Genomic DNA, 14,785 nt, shown 5'->3' with positions numbered 1-14,785 from the left:
GGTGGTGAAACCCATCCAAGCCATCACCTCATCTGCTGCATCGGTATAGTCTCATGGAGTGTTCATATCATAATACTGAATTAGTGTTGATAAGTTAAGCTGCCGCCACATTCTCACCTCACCGGCCATAGATGAAAGGAACAAGTCATATGAATTATGAAGGGGTGGTGCTGGTGCACGGTACAAGGGATCCAGGCTGATGCCTTTGCCCCTGCAACTTTCTTAAATTGACTGATTTTCATTCTCCGTAGGAGAGATTGTTAAAGAAGAAGCCTGATTACTCACTATTTTATGTATTTGGGTGTGAATGTTACCCCTCACTTTCCCCTACAACAGCAATAAATTGGAGTATATCAATCCAACATGCATGGTTGATGCCAAACCCATATGGATGCCCATAGCAGCTGTCAAAGTTCTTTGGTGATCCTCTCCCTTGATGATGCTATTCATTATTATCGAATTGTTGGTGCCTTACAATATCTCATCCTCACTTGACCTTTAGATGCCTTAAAAGAGCACTGTGGATCATGGCTTTCTATTGCATGATTGTTTTAATACCCAATTGTTAGCCTTTTCTAATGTTGATTGGACTGGTTTCCTACATGATAAGATTTATTCGAGTAAGTGAATTTATCCATATTCTTTTATTTTCGATGTAAATAAGACAATGACCATCTTATCCATAAAAGTTCATTATTATAAGGGGCATTTTTGTCCCTTTCAAGTGTTGGCAACTTTCCCCTAAGGTGGGAAAGTTACTTACCCACCTAGGAGATGGGTTTCACTTACTCGGGTAACTGATATCCAAGAAAATAAATTTTCCCTAGTTCCCACATAAATCTGAAAAAAGAACAAGGGATTTTTGGTCAATGGGAATCAAAATCCTATTGACCAACTTTCCCCCTCTCAAAATCCAAAAAAAGAATGCCCCCCCTAGAGTGGTTACTATATTTAGGGGTGGGCATGAATCAAGATTCTCATGAGCTTTCGAATTTGTCTTGTGAAAAGCTTAATTTGACTTGATGTAAACTAGGGGTGAGCATGGGCCGGTTTGGTTCGGTTCCATGGAAAAACCTAAAACCTACCTTGTGAAGATTGATTCCAGGGTCTACTTGTGGAACTTGTTCTTTATTTATCCTCCCCTTCAAAAATAAAAAAGAAAACATGTCCTTCAAAAACTTGAATTTCAATATTTAATTTATAGATTATCATAATATATTAATATATGATTCAAAATTTACTATTATAATTTAAATTTTGCAAAAATTACTTTTTACATTATATTTTATACATATTCAAATATTAAATAAAAACAAACGATCAAATCACTTAAGTAACACAATGGTCAAGTGGGACCGTGGCTTTTGTAACCATGAGTATTTGGGTTCAAATATTCACATCCTTAAAAATATTTTGGAGTTTATTTCAAGAGAAATTTAGTTCCACTAAGGCCAATCAAGGCCGGTTCATCAGGTCAGTTCGGATTGGGTAAACCCCTAGACCTTGAAATCAACCTAGGTGGGGGTCAGTTCAAAGATTTTAGAACTAGACCCTACCTTGTAATGGATTGGGTGGAGTTGATTTGAGGTCGATTCCATTTGCTCACCCCTAGTGTAAACCAAACTTTGAACTGTACTTGAGCCCAATATATTGGTTCGTTTGGTAATCATGTGGAGCTTAAGCCTAGTGAAGCTTTGCTCATAAGGCTCATGATCCTATATATATATATATAGGAAGTTTGGTTCATAGTTGAGCTTGAGCTGAGCCAAGCTCAAACATATGAGCTTTTGAGTCAAGATGAATTCAAGTTCAAGTCTCTGGCTTGAGTTTGAACTTGAGCCCCATATATATATTTTTTTTTGATGATTCAAGCTCCAATGGTTAGATATTCAGTTCAGGTTGGCTCAAATCCACACCTAATTGTATTTACCTTAGCAACAATCTCATATACTGGTGCAATAACATTGGCGCAACATACCTTTACACTAATCCAATCATGCATAATCGGACCAAGTATATTGACATTGATTTTCGTTTTGTTCACCAACTGGTTTACTAAAGTCCTCTTACTGCAGGACACATCTCTTCTCATGATCAGATTGTGAACATTATGGTCAAGAAGGGTCTCTCCTCTACTTTCTTCTCTCTCTTACACAACAAGTTGCATGTGGTTCCCTCTTTCAACTTGTCGGGGGTGTAAAGGGGCAACTTGACGTTGAAGCACTCACTCCACGTCAGCAGTATAGTTGAAGAGTTCTATACCAACCTGAACATTGTTATTATCTTCTCAATTGTTGCAACGACTTTCTCTTCTCTTTTATTTGTTGCGGGACCAGATCTAGTAGGCACAACATAGTAAGAACGTGTATTTCAAGTGACAGGTGTCAAAAAAATTTCTAAATGCTTATTGAAAGTAGTTACAATGCTATGCATACTTAATGCCAAATATTTTTTGAACGCCCGTAGGCTAATCCATTCAACACCAACTTTCATCAGTTACATCTGAGTGAAACATCCAAAAGACTAAGTTTTAGGAGATGAATAAGACAGCACAAATTTAGCTGCCTTGTTACAAGATCTTGGAACATATGTAATTGAACAGTTAGAAAGGTGGTTTAACAGATTCCTGCAAGAAGAGATGTCCTACTTTATATCCTTGTATTTGTTATACAAATATATAATAATAACACAGAAGTATCGCTGAGAGACCTTTTTCATTCAAAGTACATATTTTACTAAAACCACGTCGCAGAAAGAGTGGTTTAGTAAAAACTGGGGCACATCTATCTAATCATAATAAAATATTGGATTAAGCAATTAGTTGCTTCCTGGTTTCTTTGGGATAATTTTGCCATGTATTTAATAGTAATATTAAATATATATGATTATATATATATATAGTTAAAGTTTGTCTAAATATTGCATTTTTTACTAGAGTCAGAGGTTTCATGTAAGTTATTTTCAATTTATTTGGTTGATCATCATAGTTGTTTTCAATTCATTTTATTAATAATATATAAAAGTTTTGATTATTTTTAGTTTGACTTAATGTTTTTCACCATCCAATTTCAATCTGAATATCCGAATGTGATATAATCCAATGAATAAGATTGATTCAAATCTGAAATCTGTATATATATATATATATATATTTCTTAATGAATCAAACTTGTATATTTAAGTATATAAAATCATGGTTTTTAAAAATGAATCGGTGACTGAATCGGCCAGGGGTCCGGTTACTGGTTCGAACTGTCCGATCATTCGATCTAAACGGTCTGCCCGTTTTGACAAAAAAAATAAAAAAATTGGAAAACGGTTAAAACCGTTCGAGCAGTTAGCCAACCGGTTCAACGGTTTACTGACCAAAATCAATGGTTTTGAGGAAAAAAGAGGTTTTGGAGGAAAACGGACTGGTTCCCGATTTTTCTAGTCTGACCGTCCGGTCCGATCCAATTTTAAAAACAGTGTATAAAACAATTTTTAACCCGCCATTGACCTGGCCGGCTGAACTATTTTAACCATCACCCGGTTTTGATTTTGGATCTGGTTCTACTGAAACACATTGTTGGTCAAAATCCGGTCGACCCAGGCGATTTAACCATGGATATAAATAATACAATTTCTAATCGATTTGCACCCCTATATTGATTCTCTACCTTTTTGTGAAAACTCGAAACATAGAAAAGAACAGAGGAACACGTTTGGTGAGGTGCTCAAATTGAATTGACGAGCAGACCTCAATGGAAAAATTTATATAATAATGAGAGTTTTACATGTACAAGGATTTCTATACAGATAAAGAACCTTATTGAGGTTATCTACAAGGAGGTTTATATGGAATACAACTCTTGATGAAACTCCTAGGTGATGTAAGATTCAGTCTATGAGTGTGATAAACATGAGGAGTTCTTGGTTTGCACGGCTTGAGAATCCACTTGTGCATGTCTCACGGTGGTATCTCTAACATGGAAGAACAGTGAGCTTGGACTGCTGAGAGAGACGTAGAGAACTGAGAGGTTTAGTAAATATATCAGGTACTTGATCAGTAGATGCAATGTGTCATGTGTCGGAGAAGAAGGTGCTGCTGCATAACTAAATCATGGATAAAATGGAAGTCAACCTCCACGTGCTTGGTGCAGGCATGAAAAGCAGGGTGGGGGTAGCAATATAATTAGCACCAATGTTATCGCACCAAAGAACAGGAGGAGAAGTGGTGATACCAAGATCCTTCAGGAAAGCAGTAAGCCACAGGAGTTCAACGGAGGTGTTTGCTAGGTAAGCCATGAACCTCATATTGGCATTTTGCATTTACCAATAGACTTCAAACTAGAAAGAAGGGTTTTGAGTTAAACGTTTGCTCTCTCTCTCTCTCTTTCTCTCTCTTCCCTAAGTAGATAGCCGGTTCCAAGAGAGGTGTGAAGGGGGTAATCCCAGTATCGCCCTACTCATTGGACCTCGGTATGAAGAGGGAGAGCTTAAATAGATGTAAGCCTCAACCTCTCTTTCTTGTCTCGAGTAGGAGTTGGTTCCAAGAGAGGTGTGAGGGGGGAAACCCCAGCATCACCAGCTTTGCTGGATTCTTTGAATGTAATTCTCATGGAGATTTGACTTCACTCCATTCTCATATCTTTCTGTGCAAGAGAGGTAAGTCATGTCATTAAGGGTTCAGTAGGTATGAGAGATGGGTGCCTCACTCCTTTCCTCTCTAAAGCCAAGAATCCTAGAGTTTGTCTTTGAGCAGATCAGATATTTGGAGTCATTGTGAAATGTCAAAAGAAAATTATACAATTTGTAGGGACTCACCACCCTAAGTTCATGGTGAGTGGTGACTTCAAGAGGCTTCTAACCTAATTTCGGGCCTCACAAGAGTGAGTGATATTTGGAATGGTAGAGATAGTTGTTGAGTAAGAGCATTGACTCTCCATGCTTGGGGGAGAACTCACTAAATTTTCTAGATGAAGAACTAGAAAAAAATGTTTGGTATTTGTGGCTCTGATACCATGTGAAAACTCAAAACAGAGGAACAAGCTTGGTGAGGTGCTTAAATTGAATTGACAAGCATACCTCAATGGAGTAATTTTATATAATAACGAAAGTTTTACATGAATATGAATTATCCCGTTGAGGTTATGTACAAGGAGTTTTATATGGAATACAACTCTCGATGAAACTCCTAGGTGTTGTAAGCCTCAGTCTTTTGAGGATAACTGTTGTAAGTAGAGTTTGATGAACATGAGGAGTTCTTGGTATGCATGGCTTTAGAGTCCACTTATATAGGTGTCACAGTGGTGTCTCTTACACTTTTCAATTTACCTTCTTTGGGTTGATGATAGTATCTGCCTTTTCTAATTCTTCCCTGCAATCAAAACACTATCTAACATGCATATCTCTAAACTAAAGTTGCTGAAAATGTTCTTGTTGGTGTGGAATTTATTTCTTTAAAATAGGAATTGTATCTTTTTTGTATATACTAGTAAGTGTGCACATGCTTTGGATATGGCAACTTGAGATGATGATATTGATGGTAATAGTACATAAAAAAATTTCTATAAATATGTACTTTTTATTTTATATATATATATATATATATGTTTTTTATTATTAATCGGATGCAAATTGCAAAATCCAAATTTTATTACATAAACACCTCATCCAAATATGTGATAATCAGATCGAGTTCTGAAGTTTCAAGTATCATTGATATGCCTACATGCTTGGCTAGATTCTTCTTTTTGTAATGTTTAATTTTTTTATTGTATCTTTTTTTTGTACACTTATCAAATAAATGTAAGGTTTAAATAGAGGGAATTAAATGAGGTGAAAACTAGTAGTTTACAATTTAAACTCATAATTAAATAGAGACTAAATTCAAAATTGGCTAGATTCTTCTTTTTGTAATGTTTAATTTTTTTAGTGTATATATTTTTTTTTGTACATTTATCAAATAAATGTAAGGTTTAAATAGAGGGAATTAAATGAGGTGAAAACTAGTAGTTTACAATTTAAACTCACAATTAAATAGGGACTAAATTCAAAATTGAGTATTTTAGTCAAAGAAAGTTCCACAATATTCATTTTTTAATAGTAGTGTAAATATAGAATTATAGATGTGTTCAAATTTTTCTATTTATTTTTTTTTATTTCTATGTGTAAAAATAATTTGATATGTTGTACTTATTTTTTTGTTCAATACGATAATTATATGATATTATACATGTGCCTAAATATTTTTTTTTGCAAAATTTATGTATTTTTTCATTTTATATTTTTATATTTATTAAATTTTATTATTTATGAAATTAATTTAACCTAAAATTTGAACTATTGATCTTTATCAAACAATAAAATAATTTTATTTTTTTTGTTAGTTCTAAATTATGTATTTCATTTTCATTATCAATAAAAATAATTATTGTTTTTTACACTTATTTTTTAATTTGATTAATAAAAATAACATAAATATGTTTAATTTTTTTCTACATTTTTGTAATTTTTTTATTTTTATTTCTATTTTAAAAATTTTATTACCTAATTATGACTTTATTAGTTGATCAATTTGATTTGGATGGTTGAATTGCTTAGCCACCACTTGAATAATTATGAGTCGGTTTTAAAATATATATGTTTGTATTGTTAAAAATAGGGAAAATTCCCGATTGGTACCTTGTACTTTAGGTCGAGTGACAATTTAGTACCCATACTTTAAATCGTGACAATCTAGTACCCGAACTTTCGATTTGGGACAATTTGGTACCCGACGTTAGATTTTCGTTGGTTAGAGAGTAAAAAGTCTTAAATACCCCCAGTGTTATTTCGACCAGATAAAATAATTAAAATAACCCATCGAGGAATGCAAGTAGGAACTGTTGTTCATACTTGCATTTATAGAGACGTCGAGAACCATCTCCCTCACGCCGGTGGTGTTAGGCAAATGCGCCGCCGGGAAACGACTTAAAGTACACAATTTAAAGTACGGGTATTAGTTTCTTTATCAAGAAACTAATTGAATCTCAATAAACTGATACATCTCTTCCTGTTCTTCTTCCTCTACAAAAATATCTACTTTGAATTGGAGTTCGATTAATTTTACGTTTTAATTACCTGGTCTACTTTTTTCCCCTTGAAGCTTTTCATGTAGGAGGAGCTCTGTAAACGAAGAAGAAGAGAGCATGGTGTTTTCCAATGTTTTCTTCATCCTGATTATCGTTTGCTTCAGTGCCACTGACTCTTCTATTCTTGCTGGTATTGAACTCCCTGATTACCTAAGCTTCAATTCAGTCACAGCTTCGGAAAATACAGGGTGCTGTCTCACAAAGACGAAGACTTCTTCGCATAAACCAACAGAAGCAACCATTCTAGAGGAAGGAGATGGTGATGATGATGGAGATAAGACAGTAAGAGCTCCATCCAGTAAACCAACGGTGAAGCTCTACTTCAAACACAGATCGATGACTCATGGAGATGAAGCTGGGAAAAAGGAGTCAGTATGTCAATCCATCCACAGAGACTTGACCAAAATCCAGACCCTTTTCAGAAGGAATACAGAGAGGATGAACCAGAACACAGTTTCAAGGTTAACAGATAAGAAGTTGGCAGGGCTGAAGCTTATGGTTGCACCGGTAGCGGCACCGGAATCTGACACAAGTGGGTCAACCGAAAGACTTGTGGCAACTCTGGAATCTAGTGTGAGCCTCGGGTCAGGCAAGTACTTCATGGACGTTTTTGTGGGTACTCCTCCCAAGCATTTCTCTTTGATTCTTGATAATGAGACTTGACCAAAATCCAGACCCTTTTCAGAAGGATTACAGAGAGGATGAACCAAAACACAGTTTCCAGATTAATAGAGAAGAAGCCAGCAGGGCTGAAGCCTGTGGTTGCACCGGCAGCGGCACCGGAATCTGACACATGTGGGTCAGCCAGAAGACTTGTGGCAACTCTGGAATCCAGTGTCAGCCTCGGGTTAGGCGAGTACTTAATGGACGTTTTTGTGGGCACTCCTCCCAAGCATTTCTCTCTGATTCTTGATATTGGTAGCAATCTCAACTGGATACAATATCTTCCCTGCCATGACTGCTTCGAGCAGAATGACCCCCCATACAATCCACAGGAATCGTCTTCCTTCCAGAATGTCACTTGTCGTGATCCTCGCTGTCAGCTGGTCTCCTCCCCTGATCCCCCACAACCTTGCAAGGCCGATAACCAGTCCTGCCCCTACTTCTACTGGTACGGTGATCAGTCGAACACGACCGGAGATTTTTCCCTGGAGACCTTCATAGTGAACCTGACATCACCAACCGGAAAATCAGAATTCCAGAAAGTTGAGAATGTCGTGTTCGGATGTGGACACTAGAACAAAGGTCTCTTCCGTGGGTCTACTGGATTGCTGGGACTGGGGAGGGGCCCCCTTTCCTTCTCTTCTCAGCTCCAATCTCTCTATGGGCACACTTTTTCTTACTGTCTTGTGGATAGGAATAGTAACATCACTGTCAGCAGCAAGTTGATCTTTGGGGAAGACAAGAGTTTCTTGAGCCATCCCTGGCTGAATTTCATTTCTCTGGTGGCTGGAAAAGAAAACCCAGTTGATACATTATACTATGTTCAGATAAAATCAGTCATGTTTAGAAGACAGGTGCTGAACATTCCACAAGAAACATGGCAATTGAAAGCAGAGGGTGTTAGGGGAACTATCATTGATTCCTGTACAACTCTTAGTTATTTTGCAGACCCTACATATCAGATAATTAAAGAGGCTTTCATCAAGAAGGTGAAGGGCTATCTTGTACTAAAAGACTTCTCTATATTGGATCCTTGTAATAATGTGTCTGGGATGGAGAAAGTAGAGTTGCCTCACTTTGCAATTCTGTTTAAAGATGGAGCAGTTTGGACTTTCCCTACTGAAAACTACTTCATCAAACTTGATCCTGAATATGTTGTTTGTTTGGCGATCTTGGGTACGCCTCGATCTTCTCTTTCGACAATAGGGAATTATTAGTGGTAGAACTTCCACATCATGTATGACACAAAGAATTCCAAACTTGGCTTTGCACCCATAAGATCTGTGAGCGGCTCTAGTATGGGAGTTTTCATACCCATCAGATCTGTGAGCAGTTCTAGAGATGTTGGGGAGAAGCTTACCACCTTTCTTCATCGACCTCTCTGTCGTTTCTCCAACGGATTTTGAAGAGAAGGGTGGAATGGAAGCGCTAGGAATGAAGAGGAAGGCCAACTCTCTTCTTCTCTTTTGTTTGTTCAACCCAAACTAGAGACATCATTCGTTCAACCCAGAACGAAGACAACAGGGGATTGGGGAAAGGGAATAAGAAGGGTTTTTTGTAAAGGGTATTTTTGGTATTTTTTAAAATTTTAACCTACATGTGAGTTTCTAATTGACGAAAATCTAATGCCGGGAACTAAATTGTCGCAGATTGATAGTTCGGGTACCAAATTGTCCTAAATTGAAAGTTTGGGTACCAAATTGTCCCAAATTGAAAGTTTGGGTAATAGATTGTCACGATTTAAAGTACGAGTACTGAACTGGCACTCGACCTAAAGTACAGGGCACCTATCGGAAAATTTCCCTTAAAAATATTGACATGAATCTAATTAGTAGCATTTATTAGTAAAAATTAACTTAAATATAGGATTTAATAAGAAAAATGGGAGTTAATACTTTAAGTATAAGACTTAATGAGAGGAGATTAAATTAGTTGGACAGTAATACTTGAAGTTACATTTTCAACCCTTACAATAGAAATGGACTAAATAGACAAATATGGACATTTTAATAGTTATTAAAGCTGACACTAAAGGTGTAATAAATTACTTTTATACCCTTTTTAAAACAAAGAAATAGAGTGTAATTTTATGAAGTCAAGGTAGAACATTCTAACTTATGTAGCTCCATCTTAATTAATTATAGGATTCGAGCTTACAAAAATGTTTGGCTCCTATACTTGAAACGTGTTACATATTCAGCCCAAAAATGAAAATAGTGATTGTGTCTTGTCACATCCAAGGTTCAAAATTTTATATGAGACGTTTACACAATATGGTGGAAAATCGGCTGTCATATTTTTTCCACCTATCGGGACATAATAGAGTTATTTCAATTGTTTTGGTGGCATATTGGTCAACACACCACCAATATTGTAACGTATTGATTGATATGCCACGAAAATGATTTATGCTGAAATTAAAAAAAAAAATAAAGGAGAAAAGAAGGATTCTTTCCCTTGAAAGAAGCCTTCTTTAACCCCCAAACCACTATAGAACTCTAAAGTCTATTCCCAAATTGCTAGATTTGAAAAAAAGTGCAAGAAATAAGTGTGAATCATTAAGATTTTTGAAGATATTTAAGTTTTGAAAAATATTGTGAAAATAGTTTTTTTTTTTTTTATTTTCCATAAGATCTCTATGACTTCTTGTGTTCGAGGGGGGTGATTGCAATTACCAAACTTTAAAGAATGCTTTAGCGATAGTAAAAAACTTTAAGGGAGGTTTATGCAATTCACCTAAAGAAAAATAAGGGACCACTTGGTTTGCGGGAATAGGTGTTTGGAACCAGAATCAGAATGGACCGTTCCAATTTCTACTGTTTGGTTGGGTAGAATTGGAATCCTGTTCCCATTCTTGGTGGAATGGCATTCCCCCATTTGAGGGAATGATCATTTCCTCTTCTTGCATTGGGAATGAAGTCCCATTGCAACTGATTCTAATTCCCATTCTGATTCCTATATGAACCAAACACGCTATAGGAATAGACCATTCCAATTTTGACTAACAAATTTCGATTCTAATTGTGAACCAAATAGACTCTAAGTGTGACAAAGAATTATTATTTTTATTGATGATATAAATAAAATACAAATTAAGAAACACAAAAATAGAATTGATTTCATGTTTGGTGGTGAGTCAACAATTCAACCTTTTGGGTCAAATGTATTAATTGTAGATATTATAATTAAATAATAATAAAATTTTAAAAATATAAACACACATAAAAGTAAAAGAAATATAAAAACTTTTATAGAAAACGTTTAGATATATCTCTAATATCATACATTCATCATACTAAACAAAAATACGTGTGACAAATAAGAAATTTTACAAGCATAGGAATATAAAAAATTGTATAATATTTTGGAAATATATTATTTACTATCATTATTATCATAAAAAAATTGCCACGTAGAAAAACATGTATGTGCTTACTAGTATCTTTAAAAAGGTGATTACAAGGTTGGAACCGGATGAAACTAAAATTGTCCTTGCCTTACAAGTGTTAAAAGTGTAATTGTGTAAATTGAAGATTAAGGAAAAATTGTTTAATGAGACATTATTTGGATTTGAAGATCTTGTGGCTATTCAAGCAAGAATAAAAACTAACCTAGGTAAATTAGAATTTTAATATATTTTTTAATGTCAAATTGTCAATTATTTAATTAATTTTATTTTTATAATTTATAATTTATATTTATATTTAAATATTTATTTTTGTTTTTCATAGCTGAATGGTGGCTAATATATGGTCAAGATGCCCCATATTTTCTTAAAATAGAGATAAGGGTATTAACACAAATGCCTTATTTTAATGGTTGTGAATATAATTGAAGCACCTTCGACCTTATTGATACAAATCAAAGGACTGTCTATTTATGACACTTTGAAAAATTGGTATATATTTATTATAATATGAGAATAAGGGTTAAACACTTCATTAAAGATTGGAGAAATCCAAAATGTTATTTTAACTCAATTGATCTAGATGAGATTTAGTGACATCATGTTGAAAAATATTAAAGATGATGTAAGGGTTTTAGATGAACAAAATAATCCATTAAGACTTGATCCTTATATTGATAATCAAAAGGGGATAAATGTTAATAAACAGCCTAGAAACAAGTTTGAAGTATTAGTAATGGTGATATGTTTGATGATGATGATGATGAAGATGATAGGAGTGGTGATGGTGATGGTGGTGGTGTGGGTGTTGCTAATAATAGTAGTCATGATATAGGTAATTCTAACAACGCATGTGACCACGATAAGGGTGATGTTGATGATGCTTTTTTTAGATATACATCACTCATAGATTATTCAATTCCACTAAGTTAAGATGATGATGATGATGATAGAGGTGATCGTAATTGTGATGGTGGTGGCGTGTGTTTGTTGCTAATCGTTGTCATGATAGATGTAGTTTTGAAAAAACATATAACCACCATAAAGGTGATGTTGATAATGATTTTATTAGGTATATATCACTCATAAATGATTCAATGCCATCAAGTTAAGAGGAATATCGTTGTAGTCGCATAGATTTGATAATTATGGTTAAGATTTTTATGGAAGACATGATGAATGGAACCAAAGTTATGATAAATCTATGTACAATAATGAGAGGATACACAACTTAAGTTGCATAAGTTTGAGTTCAACTTTTGATTATGGTTATAACTCTTTTTAATGTGAGTATGCACGGGCCATACAGTTACTACCCTCATATCTACAATGAGTTCTTGGCATTTTGATAGTCTTAGTGAAAGATATGGATCAAATTATCATGTTCAAACTTACCATCAACAATGTTGTACTAAAGAACAAATTGAATATTTCAGGCAAATATATATAATGTTTTATTCTAATAGAATGACTTAGAGTGAATATTGTTCTATAATTAAAGAACAACACAATGTAAATATAAGCAATTTTGAACTTGCAAAAAACTCCTATGGTATTAAACTATTGATTGCCATCACTTGACTCTAAGTATATAAGTATATAATTTACCAACTAATGATAGATTAATAGTTTTTTTATAATATTTTATGATTTATTCATAATTCCTATTAAAATATGTATATATACCTCATTGATAACTTATATTTACTGTTATTGATGTATTATAATGTTTTATTGAGGTGTTTATAGTATTTTCATGTGTATTCATGTGTATCTTGATTTTTTTTTTTTCGATACGTATGTGCATCCAAGACATATCCCAAAATAATAGTTAGAAATATAAACATGCTTGTCCAAGGTATGCTTGTTTCAACTACAACTATTGGACCCCTAATAAGAATGCACCTTCAAGCATGTAAATACAAACCATTTTTTTTTTTAATTTATGTAATAGTCTATTCTTACACACTTGACAATGCACTCTATTTGACATCCAACTCATAGGTAATTAGAAGATCCAAATTGCTTTTGATTAAGGACCTACCAATTAAAATTTGGGTCATGTATGCATTGCTTGATATTTCACAAAACGTGTGGACTTGGAGGATGCACTGGCAATCTATGACACGATATGTGAACATGATTGAAATATAACATGAAGCTAGTGGGATTGAATTAATTTTAATTGTGTTCATGTTAATTTTATAGGTAAAATATGCCATTGAATGATTTTTATGAATTTATTTAAGTAATAGATGATTGAATGCTTATTTTATTATTTACATTTATTTATTGTTTAATTTAAATAGGTTATTTGTATTGATTTCATGTTAATTTAGGTTATGCATGTTTCAATATTATAAATTTAAACAACTTAATTGTATTAATTAATTTGGGTTATGTGAGTCATGTTGCATATTAATTGTATAACGAATAAATTGTATTCATACTTAAAATTTTAAAATAATAAATTAATCTTGTCATATTCATATTGACCCATATATCTGAACACCCTTACCTTAACATAACACAAACATGACACACAAGAACACAAATTACCACTCTACTAATTCGAGAGAGAATCCTCTTTAAAAAAGCTGAAACCCTAACCACACTTAAGAGCATACTGAATAAAGCATAATCATTTTGTTGACACATGCCTTATAAACTTGTATAAAATGGAACAATAGGTATTTAAGGGATAGATATCAATAGTCTTACTTCATAATTAGCTAAGTCAATAAATGCTTACCAAATGTGGATTCCCTTTCTAATTCAAACTCAAGACATTCGGTGTCTACCATGTGACTTTTCTGGTAGAGATGATGAGGTGGTGTCCACAGATGTAGCGTGTTCCACAGACATTGAGGCCCACTATAGTGTAGTTAAATTAAAACCTGGCCATATTTTCTGAACCCGGTACTACTTGAGAGACCTACTGAAAAACAAAATTTATACGTGGGTTATTGGTAATTCATTCATCACATTAAGATTAGTGGATGTGTCATCCAAATTTTGCAACAAGCTAATGTAAACTGATGATGCATATTTCAGCAGTTCCTGGCTGGCAGGTGACTTGGATGCCTGGCTGAATAATCCCTATCTGGAATGTGGCTTGGATGCCTAGTTGAATGGTTCCTACTTGAAAGGTGGCTTGGACACCTAGCTGAATGGTGACGAGCTGGAGAGGTGGCTTTGACACCTAACTGAATGGTGACGAGCTGGAGAGGTGGCTCTGATGTCTAGCTGAGTGGTGACGAGCTGAAGAAGTGGCTCTGATGTCTAGCTGAGTGGTGACGAGCTGAAGAAGTGGCTCTGATGTCTAGCTGAGTGGTGACGAGCTGAAGAAGTGGCTCTGATGTCTAGCTGAGTGGTGACGAGCCAGAGAGGTGGTTCTGATGCGACCTGCAAGGACATAGTGTCAGAGTGCCCGGGTTGCTTTACCCGGGTAGCCACTCTGATTTTTAAGTTAGCGAATAAGAGATTTTAAGATAGCTAAATGTGAGAGAGCTGGAGAGCTACAAGAACTAAATTGCACATCTCCCCCTGGAGTTGGAGGTAAGGCCTTTATATAGGCTTTGTTTGGCGTGAGCATCACACA

The 14,785-nt window shown here is 34.7% G+C and overlaps 1 pseudogene; it reads left to right on the top strand.

The window, feature by feature from the left end:
* The first annotated feature begins 6,857 nt into the window (after positions 1-6,857).
* LOC148869049 (aspartic proteinase nepenthesin-1-like) lies at positions 6,858-9,396 on the top strand (annotated as a pseudogene).
* Positions 9,397-14,785: the final 5,389 nt, after the last annotated feature.

This window comes from Nelumbo lutea, chromosome 2 (genome assembly GCF_056320005.1).
Source record: "Nelumbo lutea isolate HS-2025 chromosome 2, American lotus-T2T, whole genome shotgun sequence".
In the NCBI taxonomy this organism is placed as follows: Eukaryota; Viridiplantae; Streptophyta; class Magnoliopsida; order Proteales; family Nelumbonaceae; genus Nelumbo; species Nelumbo lutea.
The sequence above is the reverse complement of the archived record's forward strand: the minus strand, read 5'-3'. Positions and strand labels throughout refer to the sequence as shown.